At 40.4% G+C, this 12,370-nt stretch overlaps 2 protein-coding genes across 8 annotated transcripts in view; one reads left to right on the forward strand and one right to left on the reverse strand.

Annotated features, from left to right (window-relative positions):
* Positions 1 to 3,969, reverse strand: part of RAG2 (recombination activating 2) — a 6,663-nt gene extending 2,694 nt beyond the window's left edge. The window contains exon 1 of the mRNA XM_026850484.1: positions 3,808 to 3,969. The gene's annotated coding sequence lies outside the window, so the exon portion shown is untranslated. The remainder of the gene's footprint in view (positions 1 to 3,807) is intronic.
* C5H11orf74 (chromosome 5 C11orf74 homolog) overlaps positions 7 to 12,370 on the forward strand; it is a 48,944-nt gene continuing 36,580 nt past the window's right edge. For all 7 annotated transcript variants that reach the window (XM_026850489.1, XM_026850490.1, XM_026850486.1 and 4 more), the window contains exon 1: positions 7 to 251. The gene's annotated coding sequence lies outside the window, so the exon portion shown is untranslated. The remainder of the gene's footprint in view (positions 252 to 12,370) is intronic.

Raw genomic sequence — 12,370 nt, forward strand, 5'->3', positions numbered from 1 at the left:
GAAGGGGCGCGGGGCCCCCCCCGGTGCCTCCCCCGAGGGGCTCGGCGGCTCCCCGGGAGCGGCACCCGCGTGTGGGCAGGGCGGGGAGCGCCCCCGGGCCGGCCTCTGCTGCGGGTAGTGGGGAGCTGGAGTAAGCGCCTACGCAGCCGAACGCAACCTTCTGTTGAACATTTTGCAGGTTTACCAGGAAAACGTCAAGATTTTGTGGAAGACATTTGGAATCAGCCGCTGCCGGCTGCGTTTCGAACCACGTAGGTATCGCTGAGGCGGCAGAGGGAGAAGCTGTCAGCGCCCTTGTGCCGAGCAGCCTTGGCAGGGTGACTGAGGGGGGACGGGGGACTCTTGCTGCCAGGTCTTGCCACAGCGTGATCCAGTTCTTTATCTTTGCTGTGTGCTCATGCTTTTGTGAGTAGGCCTCAAGGGGTGTCTTTTTAACCTGTTTGTTCAAAAATCTAGAAGAGTTTACGTAGTCAGCCTGGATGATAACCCTGAAGGAGCCTTGCAGAGCACAGACACCGGGCAGGGACACAGCTGCCTGGTTCATTGGCACTGGCCTTCGGTGACAGCAGAGTTGTGCGTTTTAGCAAACGTCCAAGTTTTCTGTCTTAGCTTTTGCCAGATCCCCAGAGTGTAGAAGTGTGAACTAGCTTTCAAATACAATATTTGAAGTAAAATAAAACCTCTATGTTTTAAAATATAATTCCTCATTTCAAAATCTTTAGGATTCGTATTTTCCTTGCTTCTGCTTTTCATTTTATTGTAACAGCAAACCCAATACACACAGGGTTTATTTTTTTAAGGAATGGTCGATATCTTCTAGTTACACAACATTAAAACCTGAGGACTCTGGAACAACATAGTGTGCAATGAGAGTCTCTGTAAAATCATGGGAACTGTGACACTGACTGCATCAAAGTGCTGTCTGTGCATGTCCTCCTGCACGGTAGGAACTGTTGTACCACATTCCTGTGTTGCCTGCCCACAAACTGGTATGCAAACTGCTTGTGCTAAAATATGGATCTGCCATTAAATGCTTCCAAAGGTAGGTGAGCCTAGTCAGGTGTGCTTGGGCCAGAGCACACAGACAGAGTAGGACCAGCCATACAGACTCTATTTAAAAAATAATCCGTGGAATAGCTCTGTTATCTTTTTGGGTGTTGTGGAATCATCCAGAGATCATGGTCAAGTTCAGCTCACTGTGTAACCAATCCCAGTGCCTCTGCCCTGGAGGTGGTAGTTTTTTCTACATTTAGATTCCTCTGCCCTTGAAGGTGGGAGTTTTTTCTAATTTAGATTCCTTCTCAGAAGTACTGCACTGTAGGTGAGGTTCAGTTAGGAGTTAATTAAATTAGTGAACCCTGTTCTGAGTATGTCAGTATACACAGCAGGTTTTGTTATTTGCATGAGGAAAGATTTGCCAAGTTATTTACCTTCAGGTGATATGCTAAACAGGTATCTCTGCTGCTTGTTTCTTACAGCCATTCAAAAATGGTGTTTTCAGAGGAGCTTGCACAAAGTTGGGTTTACTGTGTTAGATTTCCTTCATCTTTTCTTTCTTAGTGGTTACTGAGCTGCTTTGTTTTTACAGGACCTCTAGAAAAGTAGTATGTCTGAAGACACCATGAACACCTCTGAAGTTAGCGTTCTGTATTTTGTAAGACGTGTTCTGCATTTGCCCACTGGTCTATATTTGAAGTCTAACAAGAGTATTAAAAATGGTGAACAATGTAATTGAAATGTTGCCATTCATTTGTATTCTTACACATACTTCAAGAATCTCCAAGTATGACAATTATTAGTGTCCACAATGTCACAAACTATTTCCCAAATAATGGAGCAATAATCAGTTCTGAATAGTATACTATTTGAAGAGACTGTTGTAGATACAGAGTGGGGAAAAGGCCAATGAAAATGATTAAAACTGAGATTGACAGACACAATTTACTCCTTAAATAAACACACTTAAACACACTTCCTCCTTGTCATCCCTTAATATTTCTTGAACTTTACATAAGCAAGCAGTTCAGTAAGTAACAGGGAGAATATTTATCCGAGATTCTCTGACAGAATAGCTCCTTAGGCACTTGCTTGAACTGCTTTGGCTTTCCAGGTTGTTTCATGCTAATTATGGTGTGTTAATACAGCATGGTTGAGCTTTGGCTGTGCCGACCTTGACCTCTAACATTCCAACACCGCTGATTCCTTTGGGCCAATGCGCATCTGACCCTAAGCAGCTTCAGGGAGCCCAGAAGGTAGAAATCTAACCTTATAACCAAAAAGTTTAACGTTTTTTGGGGCTTTATGCTCAAAACCTTGTGACTGTGGAGTCGGATTAGCAGTAGTGCCAGTGTGGAGGGAAAGCACGGAGGACGAGAATCGCTGTTGCCTTTGTTGTGGTGCAGTGCAAGATAGAAGCAAAAAGACACTAGGAGAAGTAAAAAAGGATAAATAAAGAAGGGTGGAGTTACATAAACAATTACCAGTTACGGTGACTTGAGTCATGCTTCATCATATTTGGTATTTTTATAAAAGATGAAGCTTCAAGGATTATATAAATAAGTAAGAATCTCAGCATTACTTTTATAACCCCTGTATTTGAGAAGTGACCTGTAGAGATCTGAGCTAGAAGCTAAACTAACAGCAAGAAAAAGCCGAATCTTCTCCCCTATTTTATTTTAAAATCAACCATGATTTTGGGCTGTGTTTTTTTCAGTTAATAGTTGGTTGTATGGCAAGAAGAGATTACAGGAAATTCAGATATAGATAGGTGCATTGGGAGATTTATTTACAGAAGGAGCAAATGAAGAGAGGAGGTGCTTTGCAATTTGAATTGTGCTTAGCATGGAAATAGATGGACATAGTTGCAGTTTTGTATGTGGGGTATTATTTCAGGAACTATATTAGATGTTTGCTGAGATGAATGTGTTTCAGAAACAAGGGGTAGGATTCAGGTGCCTAAACATCAAGTGACATTTCATATACCTTTGGGTGTTCTTGTCTTCTGGAAAGCAGCAAGCCTCCTGTAGGTCCTGTGTCTTAGGTCCTAGTAAATCTAGGGTTTATAAGATGTCACTAGATGACTATGTTAAGCACCGAGTCACTCCCAGACTGTGTTTACTACTTACTGTTCTCCTTGCCCCTATGTAGTAGTTGTTTGTTCACCTATGTGCTGTGCCTGTTACCTGATTAGGCAACAAAAACATTTTAAACAGGAGAACAATGAATAATCAGTACTGTTGTTTAGTGTGACATTTCATATTAATGTTTATCAGCATTAAAACCATACCATATTCATAATACCTTCACAGTAATTTGGATGCTAGCAAATAATGAATTATTAGATCTTATGAAGTGTAGCAAACCCAAAGCACCTTTCATTTATGCAGAGGGAGGGTATTTGAACAGCACTGATTAGACACACAGAATGGATCGCGGGATAGCGTAGTCTTAGTTGGTAAATGCTCATTGCTGACCATTAAATTCTGTCATTAGTTTGCAGTTATTTTTAACTTGGCATGAACACAGATATCTACGGTAGAAGTACATTTATTTTGCAATATTGTATATTGGGTTTTTTTCTCTGACTGATCTGCAGGACCTCCTTTTGCAAAATGAAAAAGCATACCCCTGAGAAGCAAGTGCTGTTCCCAAATTCTTCATAATCAAAATCATACACAGACACTCCCAGAGCTCTGAAGTCCTCCATAAACAGGCTTAAGGAGAGAGATCTTTATATAGTATTTCTCAAAACATTCGCTAAGTGTATCAACGAAGTTTACTTTGGACAAAACAATAAGTTAGACGTACCTGACTGATAGGGGTCTTTTGTGTCCTCCAAAATCTTTCTATGTAATTGGAATTCAAATGTGAGCACTTTGAGGAATCTTCTCTGACAGCACAGGGGGCTTGTGGCATGGAAAGACAGCCTGATGGAGGGGAATCTATCTGCTTAATTTGCAGATGTGCTCCTGAGAACTCGGTCTACTGTGGCTAACAGGCTGTGACCGTTTTTTTTTTCCTTTCCTCTCTTGTTTTTAGATGGCAGAACAAGAAACCCACCAGCTTCCAGAAGCTTTAACTCTTTGCAGTAGAACCAGACCAGAGTAACAGTAGATGTCTGTTAGTCAGATTGTAAATATCTGCAGCATATGCTCTTTTATAGTTCTTACACTGCTAAACCTGTGAACCTCATGATCTTTTTTGGAACTTTTCACTGCTATTGTAATATAAAAATGTACTGTAAAGTAATTTTTGAGTTCAAAGAAAAAATTATTTCAGTAGCTAGTAAAAGAAAACAATTCCTTCTGACTGGCCTACTACTGCTTTCCCCAGGAATACTCCGCTGCAAGTAGTTATGGACATTGAAACAGCGCAAAGGAAATGACAAATGCATGCAACCCAGTGAGTGAGGGCTGACTAAAAGTCCAATTCAATGTCCACTGAAGTTATTAGGAATGTATTTTTTTCTACTTCAGTGGCCTTCTGAACAGACCTTGAAAGACTAATAAAACTTTGCACCCTTCCCGTGTCATTTTTCATCAGTTTCACGGTGCTTTTCTCCAACAAAAAATAATTAGACTCTGGGAAGTCCTCTGGGAACATATCCTTTCAACAGCTAGCAGTGCTGGGGCACAGAGGATAAGCCACTTACATAATATAGCACAGCAAATAAACAGAAAAACCTGGAAAACAATGCACTCTTCATAGCTCCCTGCTTTTATTTTCTTGGCCCTACTTCACCCACTCCTGAGTTACAACATCTGCTGCACAGTATTTTAGAAATATCTCATCTTCCATTTGAAACTGCTGTGAGAGTAGAAATAGAAGGAGCTTGGAATGGAAATTTGATTAGTACAGCAAAGCAAACATACCAAATGTTTGCAAAAATTGTCATGAGACATTGAATAACTGTAATGCAGATAGGATGTGGGTGACGTTTCTCATCTGAAATACAGCAGCTCTAAGGCACCGTGCCCTGTAGCATCCATATGGACCTAGTACTTCTCTACTGAAACAAAGATGAAAGTAGACTATACTGCAGAGTTGAAAGCTGAAGAAGTTAACTTCCTCCAAATTTAAGGCATTCAGGTCACATTTATTTCTATTTTCAGTAGTTCCTAGATGATATTTGACAGCTTGTTATCCAAGTGCTTGACATATTCTGACCCTTGTTTGGGTCTGTGATCAAAGATCTACTGGCAAAAGAGATATAAATGTTTAAGTGAAAAATATAACCTCCCAATTGTGTCTCATTTAATATTTTATATTCATTTTATTCTCCTTCTGCCAGCTGACATACCTTATTTTTAGAAATTCTTTTTCCAATTACCGTGGCTGAGAAGGTGGGAAAATTAAAGTTTGTTGGCAACAGCATGTCAGTTTTGGCTGAGGACGTGGTCTGTCCAAGCTGGTCTTCTGCAACTGTCAGTGACAAGCTGCTGTGGAGGAGCTGCAGCAAATAGCTTCAGAATAATGTATCTGCAAGGCAGAAAAATCAGGTTCAGAACTGTCCAGGTCATAGCAAGAACATAAAGGATTTGAATCCTGAATTTATCTGGCAGAGTACCCATGCGAAAATGAATAAACAGACTTTTCTATCGCAATTTCTGTTTTAATAACATTGACATAGGTAGTCTGTTTTCAGCAGATTGTTCACTGTTATGGAAATGCTTTGTTTCACTTGATTTTCTTCTACAACTAATTACTTAAAATAATATGTGGTTTATATCATCTTCATTCTAAATCATTCCAATTTGCACTGAGATCTTTCCAGGCTTTCCAGCGTATTTTCTGCCAGTAAAACAGAGTAATTTCTGAGCTGGAAGGTAGCTGGCTCCCTGTGGGTTGCAGTAATGCACTCTAGCTCAGCAGGGAAAGGAAAGGCCGCCTTACTCATTTGTTTGGGTTTAGCCAGCCAGAATGTAAGTATCCTGGGTATTTAGCCAGGACCCATGGGCTGAAACCTGTGAAAAAATGGCACAGGGAGTCCTACAGTTTCTGTCTCATCTAAAATCATCAGTAAACGTTGTTTTAATATGTGAGGGCTTTATTCGGAGGTCTCATCTAAGATAGCTGATTGAATTCAGCTGTTCTTTGACTGTCAAATGCAGGACGATCGCAGTGCAGGGGACAGTGGCTGCTATGTTTTGGAGGAGTGCTTGGTGCACAGGAAACCTTACCTTTGTTGTAGGCCTCCAGCTGTTCTTTGAAGGGAGGAACACTCTAGGAGCCATTGGAAAGTCATTAAAAAAAACTTCTGATCATATACAGGACTGACATAATAGCACTGAAATCAGACAGGATCAATGTGCTTGTTCATAATTAAAGCCCTTAGATATATCCGTTAAAAGCTCACGTGAGCTGTGCACGAGAGGCACGTGTATTTGACCATTGCAAAAGTTGTCTTGGAGGCTCAGTACTTACACAAGCAGATGCAGCTTCCATGATGCATCAAGTGTGTGCCCTTAAGGCCACCTGCTGAAGGCAGTGGCAAACACCCCATTGATTTAAACGGGATTAGCTGTTGCAGATCACATTGAATTGAGAGATGTTGCAAGGAACCTCATCTGAAAGTTTTCATCCTTTGTAATTGAAACTTTTTCTTTTTGTTTGTTCCTGTAGTTCAGTTGACCCACACCTGCTTGTGGCCAGAGCTTGCTGCTGTGGGTTCACTCCCAGAGCTCTGCCTTCCTGCAGGTGGTGGGGAGCGGGGAGGAGGAGGAGGGAGAAAAGTAGGGCAGGACAGTAGAGCAGGGAGGTCTTGCTTTCACAACTATTGCTTTGCAGATGTCTAGACAAGAAGGAAACAGTTGACTCCCTTCTGGGAAATGAGTAACCTTCCTGTGCTGCCCTACTGAAAGCATTTTACATCTCTCTTATCCTTTCCTTGCTCCCGCTGTGTGTTCCCACTGTCCCCTTGTGCAGGCACTCATGATCTCATGGCTGTAAGGCAGATCAGAAAACATGTATTTAAAACAGAGCATGGATATTTGCTCAGTTTCAGGTTTTATATTGGTACTTTATTTTATCTGGCCTAGGGATGGACTGGAATTAAAAGCCAAGGGGTGAAGGGTGAGGGAGGGTGGTGGTGGCCTTTTTGGTCGCAGCTAGCACTTAAATAGGCTGAAACCGACTCTGACTGCAGTTGATACAGGCTTATTCCTTTTGCAAAGATGCTACCTCATTCTGTATTGCTGTAATAATGTTGCAGCAAATCCATACTTCTAGAGTCTCCTTGAATCACTAATCTGGTAAACAGTAGTAAAACGGCAAGGAGTGGAAATCAGATACTTTTCCTCCAAAAGTGCTCATCCCTGCTCTTCAGATTGAGTTTACTTTAGTTGCTAACAGTATAGAACCTAGCTCACTCATTTTGTGTGTAATCAAACCAGTTTCCTTGAGCAAGTTTCACACAATTATATGAGTACATATATGGGGTGACTTCTCCAGTACCGCTGCCTAGAGGGCAGATTGGGATGTTACTTTTTTTGTAAGAGACAATGTGCTGTTATGTAGCTCCTGGAACAGGTTGGAGAGGAGACTCTCATGCCCTGAGTCACAGTGTGCTTTCTCATTGTCCTTAGGAGGCAGTAACCAGCTCTGGTTCTGGGTCCCTTGGCAACTTAGTGCACACTTAAGCCTTCCTTGCCTGTATGCTGGTGGTATCACCTGCCTACATGAGTGGGCAACCTGCAGAGCTCATTGCTGTATTGGCCTTTGCCAGCCCACTCCATCACTACTGACAGCTTTCATGTTGCTGAACTAACCAGGCCAAGAGAGTCCCCAGGATCAAGGTCTTTAGTGAAGACCAACATGTAAAACCTTTATGGTTGTGTTACTGTAAAACTGGGCACAAAGGAATCTTTTAAGGCTCAGTTGGAAGTTTTAAAAGGCAGGCATTCTGTATTGCACTGCTGGATGCACGGGGGATCACCCCACCTAACGGCCGTGCCCAAAGACAAAGACACACTCATTATATACAATAAAAGAAATAAATATTCATGTAATTTCTGAGAAGTACTCATCTATTTCCAGAGAATCTAATGGATATGTTAATACATTGCGCAAGCATACTAAAATCTGGGGAAGAGTCTCTAAGGGGCTTCCATGGGGGCTTTCGGTGGTCCGTGGTGGTTCCTAGTGGTTGTTGAAGTCCTTTCCATGAACTCTTGAGTCTTTTTTTTTTATATAAGATCTTGTCTTGGCTCATCGTTCTGTCTGTAAAGTTTCTCAGATTCCTTATCTTTGGTTTCCACAGATGTCTGCTGGTTTATCTGCCCTCCCTGGGATGTACCTATCACAGTTGCAAAAATTATGTCCTCAGGTGCATTCCTGTCTGAGGCCCCTTACCTTCATGCCTGAGGCCCCTTACAACAGTTGGCATCAACTGCTTGCAGGCATCAGCTAGCAGGCATCAGATGAGAGGTGTTAAAGAAATGCTTGTTGCTTAGTTCTGTATTGGAGGTTGTAAGGGAGTAGGATTGCTTTTGTGAGAGGTTAGTTAGATCTGAAGTATTAAAGACCCTTTTGAAAAAAGTTAGTTGTTGCAGCTGTAGTTACTGTGTTAGGTCTACAGGGAAAAAAGATCAGCTGTTGTCCAGTGGTAACAGAGTATAAGATGTAAAAAGAATGTGTTCAGTCTGATTTTTGCAGACAAAGGTTATATATGCTTGAGAACAGGTGTATCTAATGATGTTTTCCATGAACCTATGAGTCATCTATAAATAAACATTTCTGAATATCTCTTTTTTTATTGAGAATGATTTTTGGAAGAGCAAATTCAGAGTAAAGTTGTTGTTTTTTTTTTTTCACAGAAAAATAAAATTATGTATGGTTTTAGTGAGCTTGTACGGAGGATTGGCTTATTGCTCTTTCCATTTAAAAATTCAGGATCTTGATTTTTCTTTCATTGCCTATATTATATTTAGAAGAAACATAATAAAGCACTCAGAAATGCAGCATAAAGCAGGAAGTCTGTATTCCATCACATTTTTTATTGTTTATTAGAACTAATTAGAACTGTGTAATTTAAATCACTTGACCTGCCTCTGTGATTCAATGCAGAGATTTCTGGTTTGGCTTACGCTGCTGGGAAGAAGACTGCATTTTGAGAAATAAAATTGATTTTGCACAATCTGCTGATCATCAGCAAGGCTTAATGAATGATATCAAGAAACCTCATTATAGTAATTTGGATGGATGAGCAGGAGTGGAATGCAAAAAGAAGAAAGTATACTTGGTGCTTGAATGCCTCCCTGATATTTGACTCTAAAACTATCGACAGCTAGCAAGGGAAAAGGGTCAGCTATCCTTGCCTTACTTTCCTTGAAACTTCCAAGTTAGTTTGATGCCTTTTGGGGAAAAGAAGATAAGTTTTTGATTTCAGTAGCAGTCGCTCTCTAGCAGAACAATGCAGTTGTTTCATTTGTAGAGGTGCGATTGTATCCAGTTCATAAATCGTGGGTGATTCCAATCCATGACTGTACATTTTGTTAAGTTCAGAGAAGTCATTGCCTTGAGGCTATGAATTGGATGATTGCTGAAGCCTTTTATTTATGTAGAATCTACTGGTTAGTTCCTGAGCAAAGGTGAGTCTTCTGGTCAGCCTGGTTTCAGCTGTTTGCATCACAAAACTTCTGTGCAGCTGACACAGTATGGTGTTCATTTAAGAGAAACTTTGGAATAAAGTGGGTGAGAACCAAAATGGAGTGAAAATGATAAATACAAAAACCTTGATAGGTTGATGTAAGTTTCTGAACACCTCTGTTGTACCGTCCATCCTAACCATCCATATGTTCAGTTTCAGGGGTGGATGTTCTCCAAATACCATCCTCTGTGCTTGCTTTCCTTTAGGGTGATGCAAGAGCACCCTGCAGTTCTTCAAAATAATTGAAAACAGGGGGGGACAGGTAGTTCTAGCTGCCAGTCTCTCCTCTCTTTTGTCTGAGTGACTGTCTTTTTTTCTGTCAGAACTGAAGCTTTCATTAGGACCTAGCTGGTTTTTCCTCTCCATGAGGAGATGATTCTGTAGATGTAAATAACAGCTGTGCAAAGGAAGATTAGGTCTCTGTTGGACTATCACCTCTGTAGTCCCATTTTCCATTTCTTGCTTTAGATTTTAGAAGCAAAACTGTGAAGTTCTTCTAAAAAGCAGTGGAGGATGGATGCCAAAATGAAAAATTGGGTTTCCTCCCCTCTTTTGCAATTTAGGATTTATTAAAATATGAATAATTTAGTGAACTCATGTTCCAAAATATATATATATATATTTTTTTTTTCAGAAGAAAAAATAAGGAAATGTGGCCTATGAATTAGAAGCTATTTTATTTTCTTAACCCAAGATGAATACCTTTAACATAGTTAATAGCAGATCTCATATACTAGTGCCTGTAATAACTATATTGGCTGTAGGAGAGCTACTCTAAATTTACTGCTTTGACTTGGGTAAAATTTGGTCCTTTTACTGGTAAAGGAGAGCTGTTAGTCTTGAGAAAGTAATCTTTTCCTGTGCTTGGAATATCCAAGGCATTTTCTCATATTATTTTTTTTTAAATAATACTGTTTTCATAATGCTTCTTCCCATGCGTAAATACTGAAGTGCATGCTAGATGAAAATATATAGGATCAGTGAAATCTATGTTTAAAACCTTTAGGAATAACTTCCTAATCTCCATACATCAGGAGATTTCAGGTATTAAATTTTAGATTATATTCTAATAGCATGCAGTGCTTGCTTTTTTGTGAGGCTAATGTTCCGGATTTTGCAATCATAGTTTGGCTGAAACTCCTGTCAAGTTGAATTCAGCAATGCATTTCCCAGCTAACTGTAATGAGTCAAAACCCGGTGTTTATCCAGTCTTGTTACACCGTTGCTCTGCAGTTTAACCAGCAGAGGATGTTAAAATCTGATTTCCCGAGTTCTGTGGGAAGTAGAGGCTCTGCTGCAGAGCAAGAGTTGAGCTATATAACACCTGGTCTGAATGCTTAATCTCAGGCTGATGACCCGTTGGCAGTAGAACATGGCATTCACTTGAGAAAGCTGCCATTCAGCTTGGTTAAGGATACAACTATTCCCCCAAATTGCTTCTCAGTTTTCGGGCTTCCCAGGGTATTTTAGAGTAAAGGAATCTAAGCTTTACTGCCAGTCCTCCTCTGATTTGTTTATAGGTCATTTAAACTCTTGGTGACTCATTTTTTTAATCTGTTATTGGGAATAATATTTGCTCTTCCTCATGGGACTATTGTGAAGTTTATTTCATTAGTGTTTATCGAGGACTTGGAGATCCTAGATGCCAGATGCCAAAGAAAAACAAAAGGTTGTTATTACCATTTTCTTGATTAAATATATGTATTCTTTTTCCTTGACACTAGCCTTACAAATGACTGCAGTCTTTCATATAATGAAATTTGCGTCAAATAATGACTGTAATAACTGAACAATAATGAGGAATAGAAGGCATTGCTTCCCTCTGAAACCAGTGTAATTTACATATACCACTCTGAGAGTCTCATAAATTATATTCTGCTTGGTCAGTCCACAGAGAGATTAATACTGGTTTGTTTATTGTAAAACGTTAGAAAACTTAACCTTTATGTCATGTGGGTGTGCATGTGTTTTTATATCTTCAGAAGATTAGTCTCGTTTGCAAGGTGGCAATCCAACAAAATTAGAGTTTTACATTAGAAATCACGCTTTGTTTTCCTGCTGGGCTCTGAACAATTCTTGCTCGATCTTATTTAACTTTAAAATCAGCTTGGCAGCCTTTCCTTAGTGTAGTTGATTTGAAGTTTTGCTGAAGAATTAAGCTTTCATTCCCAAAAGCCACTTCTTAATGCTGTGGTAAATCAAATGAAGAACCATGGGAACACATGAAGATCAAGCACTCAGTGTATAATGCATTCTTACATCTTTATCACATTTATGTATGCAGACTGGTCATTTACATTTTATAGTTGTTGCCACCGTGTGAGACAATGTCCGAGTTATGCGTGTCCATGCCCTCACTTGTGTTTTTCTCCTTCTAGTAGTCTGGCCCTATGTGTATAAAAATTAGTAATATTATTAACTATTTAGCATCACACAACTGTTAAAATGCATTTACACAGCTTTGATAAGCGAGGAGCAAGGTTGACTTCAGTGCACTTCACCAAGCACTGTTTCACAGCCATTACTTCCCTTAGAGTCTGGTAAAGTGATGGAGATGGGCTGGGAAGCTGTTGCTGTGTGTGTCTGAAGAGTGGAGATTTCAAGTCCAGGAAAGCCTCTACGGGGTTCCTTCAGCTCTCAGCATTTATTCCCTTCTTGAGAGTCGTCTTCGCCCAGTTCCATCATACCCGCCCCGTGTGCTGTCTCAGCACACCACACCCCCCC

Source organism: Athene cunicularia (assembly GCF_003259725.1).
Source record: "Athene cunicularia isolate RWA chromosome 5 unlocalized genomic scaffold, athCun1 chr5_part2, whole genome shotgun sequence".
NCBI classification, from domain to species: Eukaryota; Metazoa; Chordata; class Aves; order Strigiformes; family Strigidae; genus Athene; species Athene cunicularia.